Source organism: Balaenoptera ricei, chromosome 4 (assembly GCF_028023285.1).
Source record: "Balaenoptera ricei isolate mBalRic1 chromosome 4, mBalRic1.hap2, whole genome shotgun sequence".
Classification (NCBI taxonomy): Eukaryota; Metazoa; Chordata; class Mammalia; order Artiodactyla; family Balaenopteridae; genus Balaenoptera; species Balaenoptera ricei.
The window spans coordinates 117539674-117556689 of record NC_082642.1 but is presented as its reverse complement, the minus strand read 5'-3'; positions in this window follow the sequence as shown (position 1 = coordinate 117556689).

The following is a 17016-nucleotide window of genomic DNA, read 5'->3' as shown; positions in this document are numbered from 1 at the left end:
CCTACCTAAGGAGACAAAAGACCTGTATGCAGAAAATTGACACTGATGAAAGAAATTAAAGATGATACAAATAGATGGAGAGATATACCATGTTCCTGGATTGGAAGAATCAACATTGTGAAAATGACTCTACTACCCAAAGCAATCTACAGATTCAATGCAATCCCTATCAAACTACCACTGGCATTTTTCACAGAACTAGAACAAAAAATTTCACAATTTGTATGGAAACACAAAGGACCCCGAACAGCCAAAGCAATCTTGAGAAAAAGTAATGGAGCTGGAGGAATCAGGCTCCCTGACTTCAGACTATACTACAAAGCTACAGTAATCAAGACAGTATGGTACTGGCGCAAAAACAGAAATATAGACCAAGGGAACAGGATAGAAAGCCCAGAGATAAACCCATGCACATATGGTCACCTTATCTTTGGTAAAGGAGGCGAGAATATACAATGGAGAAAAGACAGCCTCTTCCATAAGTGGGGCTGGGAAAACTGGACAGCTACATGTAAAAGAATGAAATTAGAACACTCCCTAACACCATACACAAAAATAAACTCATAATGGATTAAAGACCTAAATGTAAGGTCAGACACTGTAAAACTCTTAGAGGAAAACATAGGAAGAACACTCTATGACATAAACCACAACAAGATCCTTTACACCCACCTCCTAGAGAAATGGAAATAAAAACAAAAATAAACAAATGGTACCTAATGAAACTGAAAAGCTTTTGCACAGCAAAGGAAACCATAAACAAGACCAAAAGACAACCCTCAGAATGGGAGAAAATATTTGCAAATGAAGCAACTGACAAAGGATTAATCTCCAAAATTTATAAGCAGCTCATGCAGCTCAATATCAAAAAACAAACAAGCCAATCCAAAAATGGGCAGAAGACCTAAATAGACATTTCTCCAAAGAAGATACACAGATTGTCAACAAACACATGAAAGAATGCTCAACAAGATTAATCATTAGAGAAATGCAAATGAAGACTACAATATGATATCATCTCACACCAGTCAGAATGGCCATCATCAAAAAATCTACAAACAATAAATGCTGGAGAGGGTGTGGAGAGAAGGGAACCCTCATACACTGTTGGTGGGAATGTAAATTGATACAGCCACTATGCAGAACAGTATGGAGGTTCCTTAAAAAACTAAAAATAGAACTACCATATGAACCACCAATCCCACTACTATGCATATACCCTGAGAAAACCATAATTCAAAAAGGGTCATGTACCACAATGTTCATTGCAGCTCTATTTACAATAGCCAGGACATGGAAGCAACCTAGGTGTCCATCGACAGATGAATGGATCAAGAACATGTGGCACATATATACAATGGAGTATTACTCAGCCATAAAAAGAAACGAAATTGAGTTATTGTATTGAGGTGGATGGACCTAGAATCTGTCATACAGAGTGAAGTAAGTCAGAAAGAGAAAAACAAATACCGTATGCTAACACATATATACGGAATCTAAAAAAAAAAAAAAAAAAAAAAAAAATGGTTGTGAAGAACCTAAGGGCAAGATGGGAGTAATGATGCGGACCTACTAGAGAATGGACTTGAGGACACTGGGAGGGGGAACAGTAAGCTGGGACAAAGTGAGAGAGGTAGTGTATATATGTCCATATATACACTACCAAATGTAAAATAGATAGCTAGTGGGCAGTCGCATAGCACAGGGTGATCAGCTCGGTGCTTTGTGACCAGCTAGCAGGGTGGGATAGGGAAGGTGGGAGAGAGGGAGATGCAAGAGGGAAGAGACATGGGGATATATGTATATGTATAATTGATTCACTTTTTTATAAAGCAGAAACTAACACACCATTGTAAAGCAATTATACTCCAATAAAAATTTTTTTAAAAAAATTAGATGTAATCTAAAAATATTAGAAGCAGTCTAAAAAAATTGATTTTTTAAACCATATTTCCTACAAAAAATAAAAATGAAAGGGAGGATTTTAAAGCCATTCGGAATGTTTATTTCTGAGTTTTCCTTTTCTTCCCCCTTGTTGTAAAGTAAAACAGTAGAATGTTAAGATTTGAAAGTGATTTTCAAATCATTTGGTTAAACTCCCTCACTTTTTAGAGAAAGAAACTAGAAATGTTATTTGAGTTACCTAAGTTCATGATGGTTATTGCCAGAACTCCCAACTATAATGTGTCAAAATCTATCGTAAAGTATTCTCTGTCACTGTGTTCTTGGAATAATTATGGTAGATGTTTATTTTTTCCATATTTCTTGTTGATAAGTTTCTTGCCTTTTTAATTTGTGTGCTTGTTTTTTTCAATATCTAAATAAACTTTAGCCTGTAGTCTGCAAAAAAAAAAAAAAAAGATGATCCAAAATCTTGGAAATAGAAGGGAGAAAATACAAGAAACATTTAACAAGGACCTAGAAGAACTAAAGAGTAAAGCAACAATGATGAACAACAGAATAAATGAAATTAAAAATTCTCTAGAAGGAATCAATAACAGAATAACTGAGGCAGGAGAACAGATAAGTGACCTGGAAGATAAAATAGTGGAAATAACTACCACAGAGCAGAATGAAGAAAAAAGAATGAAAAGAATTTAGGACAGTCTCAGAGACCTCTGGGACATCATTACACACACCAACATTCGAATTACAGTGGTCCCAGAAGAAGAAGAGAAAAAGAAAGGGACTGAGAACATATTTGAAGAGATTATAGTTGAAAACTTCCCTAATATGGGAAAGGAAATAGTTATCAAGTCCAGGAAGTGCAGAGTCCCATACAGGATAAATCCAATGAGAAACACGCCATTCCCATATTCTTAAACTGGAAGTGTGGAGCATTAATCTCCCCCGCCCCTGCCCCAGGGCAATTCTTAGCCCTTAAGAGCTAAAAGCCAATAGATAAGTGCTTCTTGCTTTCATTGCCCAGGGAAACAATTCAAAATTCATTGTGTAAGGCCACTTAGATATTCCCAGTAAGATTGAACACAATTATCCACACTTGTTGCCAACTTTATAGTAATCCTTTATTGGCTTTTCCTAATTGCCTTCTTTCTCCTTTCCTATTTTACTCTCCCTAGTTATTCATGCCTGTTGTCTGTCATTGATTTCCAAATAAATTCCCTTGAAGTGAGCCCTTGCCTTAAGCTCTGATTTTGTGGAACCCAGACATAGTCCATTGTACATGACTATCTTGTCCAGCAGTGTGCTAGCATTGCAATTATGCAATAATGTATAAAACCGTGCCTTTTTACCTTAAGATATGTGTTATTTAGTTTTAATATTGTCATTTAAATTTATTCAAGTTGTATAAATAAACTCACAATAATTATTTCAATTAATACTTGATCCAGCTATATTCATTCATTAATCTGTTTCTTCCAAGCAGATGTAATTTTTTTACGAAATGCTTTATATCCTATTTTATGTTTACACATTAAAATTTACTTCTAATTTTTGTTTTCTTGAACTAGATACTGTTTCCTATATTTATAATAAGAAAAAAAATTATATTTAGTGGTATTGTGTTCTTTACCTTTTTTTCCCATACACACAACATTCTCCTAATCTTTTCACTCAAGCTTTATTTTTTCTCTTCTCTTTCAGGGCTTTAAAATTCTCTTTGATGTGTTTTCTCTTAAGCAACACTCCAACCTAAGAATAATATCAGCCATATCCATGGGAAATATAGTATTAGAAAGTTCAGCTTTCCTTTACTTTCTTTTGAAGAATGTCAAGCTAAACTTTATATTTGCAAATACTTTCTACTTATAGACATAAAACAAAAGTAAAATTGATTTTCTCTCTTAGGCAATAGTTTAAAATGTTTTATAGTTATATCTTCCAATCCAAATGTCTCTTATATACTATACCAGGACTTTAATAGCTACAACAGCAAACACACGTTAAAAAATTAATCTTTCAAATGTTCACAAAGTCCACATTTTGATTTTAATGCAGATATTGATATAACGTACATAGTTCCCCCAAACATTACAAACTCAGTAAAACAAACCAGAAACATATTTCAGCGCAAAGAGTAATTTTAAAAAGCATGTGGTTGTTATTAGTGTATGGAACTCAATACATAGAGTCTTAGTCTATCAGAATTCCCTATTTGAGGGAAGAAATTGACTACGTTTCTCATGTAGAATGCTATGTCTCTACTTACCCACTTGACAAACATCTATACATTTCTCTGTCTTAACTCAAACACAGACTGAAAAGCCTTCTTTAACTTTCTCAGTAGTCTTAGTGTTTTGCTTTATTTTTATTTTTACATGTTTCTATTGACATTTGCAAATAGGCCCATTATTGCAATCCCCATAGACTATATATTCTAAAATATCTAAGTGTCCTGTCTTTGTCTTACATACTGTCCAGCCATGTTTCACATACTCAGCATCTCTTGCTTAGAATATCACAAGTCTTTTCCTCCTTCTAATCCACCAGCAATATTTCCATAACACAAATATACTTATGTCAGTATGTGTACCATCACGCTGGCTTAAAAGCCCTAATTTGGAAGTAAGAAGATGTTAGAGACAGCCAGAAATTATTTTCTCTGTCATGTAATAATTGCAAAGCTTTATTTCTCTAAGACTGCTTTAAAACAAAACAAAACAAAATATCCAAATGGAGTTATTTACCTTACATGGTTTTCATGAAGATTAAATGAAATGACATTTATCAAGTGATTGGCACACTGTCCGATACATTTTAGGCTGTGAAACATATACGTTTTGTTATTATTTATTGTTCTCTTCCACTTATAAAGTTCAAAATCTTTGCCATACATAGCCAGTCCTGGGAAGCTTGCCATTGTCTGCCTGCCCAGATTCATTTTCCGCCACTAGCCTTTTACTTGCTATATCCCAGCAACTGTGCATTATATGTAGTTCCCTAAGTAAGTCATGCTGCTAGATGCTTCCATTTTTTGTCCAAATATACAGGCCATTAGTTTATCAGTGAAGCTTTCCTTGAACATTTCTGGCATTATCCCATCACGGTTCATGTCACATTTTCATTTTTGCTATCACTACATCCTCTAAAACTTTTTACATATACACCTATAACACACATTGAGATTATCTTTGTGTAAACCTTTCCTCCCTCAATATGAGAGCTCCTTGATGGTTCTGGGCAATTCTTTAAGCTCCATTTAATCGCTAAGGTTTATCACAATGCCTGGGATATTAGGGATAACTACTAAACTGTATTTTGATACATAAATGTATGTACATGTCATCATTCTGGTCAACATTAAGAAAAAGATCACCAAAACCTAAGATTGAAAAGGTTTTACCCACCAAGCAACTCTCAAGTTTCTCTAATATTTTAATTCCCAAAATTGGTAGGACAAACTGTGAATGTCAGAGATGTCTTGAAAGACAGTGTTACAAAATGGTTCCTCACTGGATAGAGATAAAGGCTAAAACATGTCTAATACGAGAAAGGTTAGCATGAGTTTAATTGACAAAGGGTGGGCTGAGTGCTGAAGATGGAGAGCAATGAGTCTGTGTGCTGTGATGATAGTAAGGAACACAAAAGTTGACTTTATGTCTATTTTTAATGAGTATATGGGGCATAGGTAGAAAAAATGTTTGTGGCAGTGGTGAGAGCCGAGGCTGGAAATACCTACCAATGAAAGATATTTAAGATAAGGAAACATCTATTATTAACTGTTGATGGGTTCTTTGGGTCTACAGGTATATTCTTCCCAAGAATATACCCCAAATGTGATCTCTTTCTCTCCTTTAGCTTCTATCTTGACTAAAGGTAACTACTGGTGACTTTTATTACCAATATATGCCAATCTCTGTTGCCCCTACGCTATTTTCAAACATTTTAAATGTGAACTTTGTGAACAAAATATAATTTTATTAATATTTTTATTGCATTATTTAATGTCTTTCTAATAGCATTACTTAATATTACTTAATATAAGAATTATGAGTGTTATTGTATTAAATTTATTTGACCGTAACATTTTAGATCCTTCAGGTCTAAAAGCTTCTCTTTTTTCCCCCACATAATATATTTTTAAACAGTATTTGTTCATATGTTTATCTTTCTGTAAAGAATATATGCTTGTATAGTAAGCTGGTATTAAAGATATATCATGTATTAGTTCTTTTTCTATGCCTTATATAATTTCTGATTTAGACACAATAAATATTTAATGAAATAAATTTTCTACTACTTCATATGCTAGATTATTTCTTCTACCAACAGAGTATTTTGTTCTGAATACATTCTATAGAAGAAATGAGTACGTGGGTAAATGTGAAATTAGTTTTATTCATTAAAGAAGAGGTAAATTCAAAAACTTAATTGAAACCTATTACTTCCTCAAGTAAGTCTCTAATATTGGGAATAATATTGGTGATTTATATTAGCTCTCTTTTGTAGAGAGGAAAGAGCAAAGAGAGGCATGGAAGCATACATACTATATAGTAATTTTAAATTGGAAGACATTCCCAGCAGGGGGAAAATGGGGGCCTTGTAAATGCCAAACTTTAAAGCAAAAAGAATCTTTTTCCTATTTTGTTTTAGCTAATTTTGCCCAAGTCCCTGAAAATAAATGTCTTTGAATTGCTTAAAATCTAACAAATTGTTAGATCCTAGTACATGGAAATGTGTCTGTGACACATTAGTTATTAGTTATTTGACAGCACCATAAAAGCACTTTGCCAGAAAAGAAAAACCTAAAACAGCTGATATCTATCCTCCATACCACTACATCTGACAGCATGAAACACTTTATACAGTTTATACAGAGGAGGAAGAAACACCCTTTTAGGATCATTTGTCAAATGCTTAAGAGAAAAACAAATTAAAGATTTGGGGTTGTAGCAAAATGTAGTCATAAAAATTGCTTCCATGAAGTTTAAGGGATTACTGCTTATTTTTCACACAACAATAGAAATTAACCAAAGACTTAAGGGCAGTTTGGTTAAGCAAAAATACAGTTGTTTGGTAAACAGAAAAGATAAAGAAATAGCCAATCTATGTCATTTTGTTTCTACAAAGAAGAAAAAGTCTGCAACGCTATTTGAACATTCCCAAATTCCACTAAGCAGCTTAACCGAGGAGCCCTGAAAGAAATTATTCATGATTATAGCACTTTGTTTGGTAATTATTCAGTCAAGAATACACAATTTTTGGATTAGTAAATAACGAATACTACACTTTATATAAATTAGTGTCTATGAGTGTATTCACATGGGTAAGATATTGATACATATTTTATTTGCTCTGAAATGAGCTATATTTGGCAGAAATCTGGGAGGGAAAAGTATATTTGCAAAACATAGTCTACCAATTCAAACTAAATAACACAAGAATCCTAGAAGTATTAAGTTATCTGGCAGATATAGGAATGTGTTGATCAGATGCACCTTCAAGAAAGGACTAGGTGCCCAGCTGTGAAGAGTGTGGTTAGCTGGATCTTTGCTTCCTCGGGTCCTACAACAATTTTCAAGCCAATGCCGTGTATTCTTGGGGCCTGCTCCCAGCCAATGACTCAGCAAGGTACTGCTAGTCGAGAGTCCACTTCTCAACTGCCAATGACTTGTTAGCCATGACTAAGCAGGCCCCAGTGAGGGATTCCTCTCACAACCCATTTTTTCTCCAGAGCTCAGCATTAATTGATCTGCACTGCAGCATTATTGCTCCCCTACGCAATCCCAGTTTGCCCCATTTTCTTCCACAATTTTTACTCCCCTAATAACTATGTTGTACTCCTAACTACATCTCAGCTTCTGAGTACTGGAGACTCCAAACTGGCATATATTATACCAGGAGCCATCTGAGAAAGCAGTTATAGGAGGAGGTTTGGGGACTGGATCACTGAGTGTTCTAGCATATTAAGGATCCCATCACTGCTGGTAGATAGTTTGCAGGCAGCTCCTGGTACAAAGTGGCATCCAACTGTTAAAGTTTTAACTAGATGTAAGATGGTATGGTATAACAGTAAAGGGAAAGCACTGGCCCCTCTGATAATTCGGGGATTTGAAATTTCAGGGGAAATGGTAAATATGAGGACAATGAAATTAGATGGTTGTACTAAGTTGCACTGGGGCCCTATTGGAAAATAATGAGGAGCTGAGGGTAATTATCAGACAATTGAAAACTAATTAGGAGAGACAGAATAGCTCTATAAACTTGAATAGTTTACAAAGAAGACCTTATCTCAAAAAAGAGGGAGGACAGGGAAAGTTGAAGATTGACTCCTGGATTTGGTAGCCAGAGCATCTGAATTTCAAAGACACTTGAACGTTCAAACAAGGTTGATGTATTAGAGCAAAGCCAAGGGCTTAATTGTGAAAACCTGAGAACCTGAAAAAAGAGATGGGAATATTTGTGTGAATGCTCTGTCTCACAAAACTTTGACTCTTTAGATATTTCCGAAGGTTCTGAATCTCTTTAGTGGCCTACTTACTTCCATTAATACCCCAGGAGACAATACCATAGTGTTTTCTCCACAAAGCAAAAGATATCACCTTTAGTCTAAGGCCTTTGATGATTTCCTGTCCTCCCTTTTTCTGGCAGTAACATACTTTTATCTTTACCAAGCCGTTACATGAGTACAACCTATGCTATCCTGTAAATTTTTTCAATTAACTGATCCTGTGTGACTCATGAAATTGCCACACATTTGGAGCTTTTTGGATTAAAAATAATATTCTCAGAAAACTGAAATCCTAGATTTGAGTCATATTCATATGTGGGTCAAAATCACATGAACTCTGATATAAACATTGAAAAATTAAAGTAAATGCCTTCACAAGAAAAAATAAATTTGTAACTTAGTGACAGAGGGAACACTTAATCTTCAGATTTTTCATTTCTCTGTTAAAATATGCCTTTTCTGAAACTTTACCTAAATACCAAATATTCTTCCTTTGCTTACCCCTCTTTCCAAAACCCAGAATACTACCCAAAACTCCATGTATGAATTTTGATTTTTACTGTAGGAGGAGATCATTTTCATATCAGATTTATTTTAATAATTGAATGAAATTTCTCTTTAAATGGTGAAGATGGAACACTAAGAAAATCCCAAATCTTCTTAGTTTTTTCAGCATAATTGTTTCTTTGTGTTTCAATTACCTTAGGAATTCTCAAATGATTCAATGTTACTTTACTTCTTATATACAATTATGGTCATTATTTATTTATGATTTCTTACCAAAGAGGGACCATTTTAAATCATAAATTCACATCATTCGATTATTTCATTTGTTATTATAGAGTACTTTAAAAGAGGATTCCTCCTAATTACTTTGTTTTCCAAATGGACTTTTCTGTTTCGGGGGAGGTAGTATTAAAATTGTGGCTATCCCTCAACCCTTTTAAGGTAGGCTGGGTTAGGGCCTACTCAGTTGGGTCTCTCACTGTTCTATAGTAGCCATAAATGTTTCACTTCTTTAAAATTTTGATGTGTGTTGTAAATTGAATTGAGTCTTCCCTAAACTAAATATTGAAGTCCTATTCCCCAATACCTCATAATGTGACCTTATTTGAAAACAGGGACTTTGCAGAAGTAACGTTAAGATGAGGTCTTACTGGAGGAGGGTGAGCCCCTAATCCTATTTGACTAGAGTCCTTTTGTAAAAAGGAGAAAGTTGTAGATAGAGGCACATAAGAAGAATGCTATGTGAATATCAAGGCAGAAATCAGTGATGCATCTAGCCAAGGAACTGCAAGAGTCTAGGGAAGAGGCACAGAATAGATTCTTCTCCACAGACCTCAGGAAGAACCAATCCTGATAACACCTTGATGTCAGACTTCTACCCTCCTGAACTGTGAGACAGTAAATTTCTGCTGTTTAAACTCCTAGTTTGTGGTACTTTGTTACAACGGCTCTCGCTATCTAATATAATGTGTAAAATCAGAGGGTAATAAAGAGAGTTGAGTTCCTAAATGGTGATCAGGAATACAGTTTTTAATCCTTCATTTGACTACAACTCATGATACTGTGATCACAGGGAAGAGCAAAAACCAAAAGAAAACGAAAGAGGATTACTTTGCACAAGGTGGAGGTGCCCTCAAGAAATTCTGGAGGTGAAATGTGTACTTTCACAGTGACTGTGTTATAAGGAAACCACAGCATGGATGAACATGGACACTTTGGCTCATTTTAAGGGACATGAAGAGAATGGAATACCAAAAATGCAAGTGAAAAACAGCACTTCTAAAAATCCTTGTTTTCTAATAAATTATTGACTATTATACACTTTAGTTTAAAAGTGTTGCTTTTTTAAAATAAAAATTTAAATCAGGGAATAACTTCTAACAAATACATGGTTTTCCACTGATGAGTGGTCAATATTTTTGCACTCATGGTAAGTGAAAGGAAAGAGATTCCAGTCAGAAATTGTTTACCATGTATATTGCAATTACACTTACAGACAGGTAAAAACACAGAAATAGATCAAGTATAAGATGCATAGCATATATTTATGAAAATAAACCTAGTGAAGAATATCATGTAAATATTTGTAGAATTGTACAATTCTACACGTAGAATAGATGTAGAATTAAATGCATGTTAAAATATAGTATTTATCCATTTAGTTAGATAGGATTAGTTTATGTTGCTTATTAATTAGTGAATTTGTAGTAAGGTAAAATGCACTGCTTTATAGTAAAATGAAAAATGGGGATTTATCTATTTCAAGATATATTATTTATGTATTTTACTATTGTATTTTGATTCATATTTTTATTGATATGTGCTAAATAAATCCTATGTTTAGTAATGTAAGATGAAAGTCTACATCACTGACAATTCAATGCTTTTTAAATTACAACAAATAGAAATCTGCATTAACAAAGACACTAACAACAAATTTTTGATGTTGGCTCTTATGCCTTTCCAAGACATCTTAATTTAGGCTTCCCCAGAAGCATACTTGAGAAAAACATCCCAGAATCAGTTTTTTGTGTTTTTTTTACTTTTATTTATAAAGAACACCATTCCTCCCCCACACAGACATAAACACTAACACATTCCAAAGCGGAGCTCATTAAAAAAAATGATGACAACAGAACTGGGGGACAGAGGAACTTATTTAACACAAGTCTGTGTGCCCGACTAGGGGATCACTGGGAATGTTTCCTCAGATGTGATATCTCACCTCAAAGAAAGGAGACCTTGACCTGGAGGGCCCACCCACCCACTGGGCAAAAGCTACGCCCTCAGTCTTCGGTATCATCAAACTGTCCCGTTTCAAAGACCATCTTGGAATAATGGGGTATCAGCGGAGGTGGATGGTGCCAATTGGGGTCATAGATCATGTCTCCTTGCGGGGCACAGCACACCCAGGGTCTGACCTCTTGAGAAAGTGAATTTGAGAGTTGAAGGTAGGGGAGTTGTGAAAGGAGACAAAGAAGGGAAAGGTGCCAACAGAGTATGTTATCAAGTCAGAGGCCACTCTGGGTAACAGAAACTCACATTTGTTATGGAAATGCTGGGTGCTGTTTTGAAATTCATATCATAAAAAGTATTCCATGTGCTGGCTGATCGACCTAAGGTATATACACTGTGGACCACTAGTCATTGTTCAGGTACAGTGTAAAATCCCTGGCTCTTTTGGCTTATAAAACAGGCACCAATAAGTTTCCTGAGTCAAAATAAAGCTATGAGGCAATGATATAAGATTCTGGCAATTGCACTTTGGGCTGGTATGCACCAGAATCTGGGATGAGGAATCACTGGCAAGGTACTCACAGAGTTTACCTGAGTCCATACTTCACACTGCTGTGATTCCTTCATTCACCAGGTGCATTTGTTTCCTATCCTTACAGTAACGAATTACCACCAACTTTGTGGCTTACAACAATGCAAATTCATTAACAGTTTTGGAGGTCAAATTCCTACGTGGTTCAGTAGGGCTGTGCTCTTTTAGGAGTCTTTAGGGAGCAATCTGTTTCCTTGCTTTTACCAGCTTCTAGAAGCTGACTCCATTCCTTGGCTCCTGGCCTCTTCCTTCACAGAGTATCACTCCAACCCTTGGTTTAATTGTCGTATCTCCTTCTCTAACTCTAACTCTCCTGCCTCCCTCTAATAAGGACAACTGTGATTACATTGGGCCCACTTGGATAGTACATAACAATCTCCCTCAAAATTCTTAATTTAATGACTTTCATAAAGTTCCTTCTACCTAGTAAGGCAACATACATAGTTACAGGTTATAGAATTTGGGTGTGGATATCTTTGAGAGTGTGGCATTTTCCTGACTATCACACCAAACTAAATTAACTCAATCCCGTTCTTGATTTTTCAAGATATTGGCTTGTCATAGTTTCTTAAAAAATTTACAGTCATGTTTTGTGTTGTTGGCCCTAGGTCTCAACTGTTATTCATTATTTACCTTCCCTAGAGTCCTTTCTATACTTTCTTCAGCCTTGGCTAATACTTCTGCTGGATTAGTGAGTTTCTTTTGTGAAATAATGCAGATATTCATCCCTTATACACCAAACTGTTTGTTATTATATTTTTGTCAGGCTGTGTTTGTCAAAATTACCAAATTGTGAATATCAGTAAGCATGGATTTCAAAGAATGGCGCCAGTGAATACCCTAAGTCCCACACATAAATCTACTTATTGCTATTGTGTAGAAGTAACCCTACTGCTTTATGTTAATTAGGACAATTATTCCTACCAGTAGAGTAATTATTTTCCTTGCTTGTTGGAATACGGGCAATAGAAGTCCAAATGCCTAACTACACTAATAGCATTAAGCATACCATGTCTTCTGGGGAAAGCTTTCTGCCCCTGTGAGCCAGGATATCTAGTCCAGCAGAGCCAAATTTTGTGGTACATCAAGCAAAAGTTACCCAAGTGGATCACAGGAATGATCATATGTACACCCCTCGGGTTTCACCTGTATATTATACCAGTTGGAAATCAGGAAAATCAAATAGCCACAACTTAAAGATATTTTTCACTCCTAGATGGACAGTGCCCTAGTCTTAGCTATATTTTTTAAGACTTTATTTCTTTAGAACAGTTTTAGGTTCAGAGTAGGAAGATACAGAGGTATCCTAATACTACCTGACTCCACACATACATAGCCTTCCCCATTATCAACATGCCCCACCGGAGTAGTACACTTGTTACAACTGATGAACTTATATTGACACATGTTAATCACCTAAAGTCCACAGTGTACCTTAGGGTTCACTCTTGGGCTTGGACAAATGTATAATGGCATGTGTCCATCATTATGAAATCATATAGAGTATTGCACTGCCCTAAAAATCCTCTGTGCTCCACCTATTTATCCCTCCCCCTCCCCAACCCTTGGCAATCACTAATCTCTTCTACTGTTTCCATAGCTTTGCCTTTTCCAAAAGTTGTATAGTTGGAATCACACAGTATGTAGCCATTTCAGATTTCCTTCTTTCACTTGGTAACATGCATTTAAGTTTTCTCCTTGTCTTTTCACGGCTTGATATTTTTTAGCACTGAATAATACTCTACTATCTGATGTGCCAGTTTATTTATCCATTCACCTATCGAAGGACATCTTGGATGCTCCCAGTTTTGGCAATTATGAATAAAGTTGCTATAAATATCCATGTGCAGGTTTTAGTGTGGACATAAGTTTTCAACTCCTTTGGGTAGATACCAAGGATGTCTCATGTGAATTTAATTCTTAGACCAACCAGAAGAACCTAAAAGAGCAGAAGAAAGTTTCTTCCTCCCTGAGAGTACAGTGTTAAACTGTATTCTTTTTAATGTGAAGAATTAGCTTTTGAATAATGTGTTTAACACCTAAAACCAACAGAATTTATTCTTAATTGATACTTGAATATTCTTAAAAAAAAATCAGGCAACCAATATATAAAAAACATACATTAGTATTCATCAACAGAGACAATTCTCTTCATAATGAGAGAAATCCCCCTAGCAGTTTTGTAGTATTTAAAATATTTCACTGATAGAAATTGCTTTATTATTACAGTAATCTTTGTGAAAGAATAGTTTTTCTTTGAAAAATTCCACACATCATTAAAAGTAATGATGTACATTAAAAGTACATCTCAGAGCAAACCAGTAATTCTGCCACAATTTAGGCATTCTCAGCGTATGGCCACCTGATGAACCGATCATGAATTGGCAATGTATTTAAGCATCTTAAATAACTGAATAGAGCAAGGTTTTTCATTCTAATCCTGATGTCTCTGATCTTAAAAACGCTTCTTTATATCTGTGAATACAAGCTACCTTCACTATTGCTGAGTGATCAATATTAGCTTGTTGAAATAAATGCCAATTTTTGTAAATGGCAAATAAATAATATGAATTCTTCTAGCAATAATTATACTTGGCCATGTAAAAATTATAAGTAAAATCTTTTTTAACTTCTATTGGTAGTGGCCATCCTTCTTCATCTCATAGTGCCTTTGTTCAAAGAATGGTTTTAATTTTAACTAGCTATGTTTCCATTGCTGAATATCTTGTTACCTTCAGCATCCAGAACCAATTGGATTTATTCTTTAGCGTTTCTTCATAGCCCTGCTCCAATTTATGTTAATTAATAAAAGAAAAATCTTTAAAATTTAACCTCTAAGTTTATATTGACCGATACTTGTACATATTTTATTCTACCAATATATTTATTGAGATAAATGACTATTGATTTTTAAAAATCATGCTAAGGTGCTGTTTTGATTCAAAGGAGACTGGCCTTCTTTTTGCATTTTCCCAACTACCTTCTTTTTAACTGATACCTAATGTATAATTTTACAGCTCTATTTACATATACACCTTGGCATTCTAAGAGTAGTTAATTGGCTTCTAAGAGTACAGAGGATCAGTTGATAGGTCTGAAAGAATGAAATACTGGTGTCAGATTGACTCTTTTTGATTAATCTATGTAAAATAGGTCTGTTTTAGAATGTAAGATTTATTATTATTCAGATATGGTGAGGTCAAGAGATCAGGCAATAATTGCCCTTGAAGAGATAGTTTATGAATCAACCTGCTTTTATTTTGAGGTAGAGGGAGTCATACCCTGTCATAAAGGGTCACACAATAGAAAACAGGGATGTTGATCCAGGCAGATAGAATGGGGAACTGCAAGAGAGACTTTATTGTGGTTTTAGAGCAAAGGAATAGACAAGGCAGAGTGAACAGTCTAAGCAGGTTTAGCATTATCTGGTTTGGATAATTTCAGCAAACTCTAGAGTGTAGGGACTGCTGCTAGTTGTCTGAAAACTGGCCCTGAGGTGATTAGGGAGGGGAATAATGACTGATGTGCAAGAGTCAATAAAGGAGAAAATTGGAAGCTATGGGCCTGTATTGTTCATTTTGTATATGAAACACAGGTTCACTGGAGAGTCATTTGCTTGCCTGGGAACTGGCTAACTCTGGGAAGTCAGAAAGGTCCCACATGTCAAAGCATCAGATACAGAAAGTAGAAAACATGGTTAATACAAGGTCCACACTGTCTCCATATTTTTGGCATATGACTTGCAAAACTGAAGCAGAAGTTTTTACACACTTCCTTAATTGTTACAAATGTTTTTGAGTAAATTTGTGTTATTTTTATGTGTATTATATGTGTGTATGAGCATGTGTGAGTACAGATGCAACTGTGTGTGTATGTATGTGTTTTAATACTGTATATCTGTCCCACTAAACAATGAAATTTGTTCTGGTGTTCAACATAAATATTTATCTCAATGGTGTCCTTAATATTATTCTCAATAAGTATAATATTTCTATATTGATAAATTATTTTCAGAATAAGTAAATTCTTTTAAATTCATTTATAACTCGAATATCCCTCTGTGTTCCAATTACTCATGGTCATCTTTACTTTAAAAGTTTTAATAACTATTTTGAGTACCCTTTTTCATTTCCTTTTTTAACTTGTAGTTTTGAGGCCCTGAAGGCAGGGTGGGGGTGGAGGAGTAACATAACTCTAGTCTCCTTTTTCACCAAAATCCTGCTTCTATCATATGTTTGATCCTTGCTCACTATTTCACCTTCTGTGGCTGCTGTCCTGTCTCAGCTGAGTATGGTTTCCATTTCATTACCCAAAACAAGAGCTGTATAATACTCTTATAATAGTCTATATTGAAGGTTTGGTGATACACAGGGTATATACTGCACATAACTAGGAACAACTTTAGGTTGAAAGGCAGATATCACTGTTTTCAGAATTAACTGCTCATGTCTTATCACAAGGAACCCTGGGGAATTTCTCCTTTCTCAACTCCATAGAGCCCTAGCTCACTAATTGTCCATTTCTTCAAATTTCAGTCCCTCAACCAGCCCCCACCACTGCCCCAAACAGCTTACTTTGAAAACATAATATTCTATCACTTAATTATGCAGATCAAATTAAATCTTTTTTGGGGGGGGATCTAAAGGTGTACCCAAGGAAATTAGTCATGTGAACTCATCACCAACAATAAGAATGCCAAAAACATCACTATAACAAAGACAGGGGAAAAAAATCAAGATGTTTTCATAAAGCAAAGGTCTATCTATCTCTTTCGATCTAGTGATTATAACAACTGAAACTCCAGCCAGTTTTTAAAGTAACATTCCTCCCTCCAAAACAGTATGTATTATATAAAATTTGCCATTGGATATAACATATAGTACTGAGAACATAGTTAACCTAGAAACAATTACAAATGTCACGTCTTCACTTCTGAGGGACTTGAACAGGAAAAACTTAATTATGAATAAGTTCAAATCAAATGAATTTGGTCCTGGAGGTCCTGGAGCATTTTTCCACTTTGATCTCTCTATTAATGCCTCTCAGAGCATCTTGTAATTTTTTTCAGTATAGGACTTTTAGTAGCTGTGCAAATATAATTTTGTGTTAATATTTTTTTTAATGTCTCTCCTTTGCTAACTTTGAGCACCACTGAGCAGAGGTAACCTGTCCTACCCACTGCTGTATTCCCATTGCCTAACAGAGTATGTGGCACGTAGAAGGACTCTCTTAATAAATGAAGGAATGAAAGTTTGTGGGTTGAAGGATA